Here is an 840-nt window from a genome sequence, read left to right on the forward strand (position 1 = left end):
CGGGACTCGTCGAAGCTGCGGTACGAGTCGAGCGAAAGGCGATGCGCGGCGTGCCGGAGTCGATACGGGCCGACGGGACTCGACGAAGTTTCGGTCCGAGTCGACAGAAAGGCGATGCGCGGCGTCCCGGAGTCGATCCGGACAGACGGGACTTGTAAAACTTTCGGTCCGAGTCGACCGAGAGGCGATGCGCGGCGTCCCGGAGTCGATACGGGCCGACGGGACTCGTTGAAGCTGCGGTACGAGTCGAGCGAAAGGCGACGCGCGGCGTCCCGGAGTCGATCCGGACAGACGGGACTTGTGAAAATTTCGGTCCGAGTCGAGCGAAAGGCGACGCGCGGCGTCCCGGAGTCGATCCGGGCCGACGTCGACTTGTGAAACTTTCGGTCCGAGTCGACAGAAAGGCGATGCGCGGCGTCCCGGATTCGATCCGGGCCGACGGGACTTGTGAAAATTCCGGTCCGAGTCGAGCGAAAGGCGACGCGCGGCGTCCCGGAGTCGATCCGGGCCGACGTCGACTTGCGAAACTTTCGGTCCGAGTCGACAGAAAGGCGATGCGCGGCGTCCCGGATTCGATCCGGGCCGACGGGACTTGTAAAAATTACGGTCCGAGTCGACAGAAAGGCGATGCGCGGCGTGCCGGAGTCGATACGGGCCGACGGGACTCGTCGAAGCTGCGGTACGAGTCGAGCGAAAGGCGACGCGCGGCGTCCCGGAGTCGATCCGGACAGACGGGACTTGTGAAAATTCCGGTCCGAGTCGAGCGAAAGGCGACGCGCGGCGTCCCGGAGTCGATCCGGGCCGACGTCGACTTGCGAAACTTTCGGTCCGAGTCGACAG

Source organism: Neodiprion pinetum, unplaced genomic scaffold, assembly GCF_021155775.2.
Source record: "Neodiprion pinetum isolate iyNeoPine1 unplaced genomic scaffold, iyNeoPine1.2 ptg000056l, whole genome shotgun sequence".
NCBI lineage: Eukaryota > Metazoa > Arthropoda > Insecta > Hymenoptera > Diprionidae > Neodiprion > Neodiprion pinetum.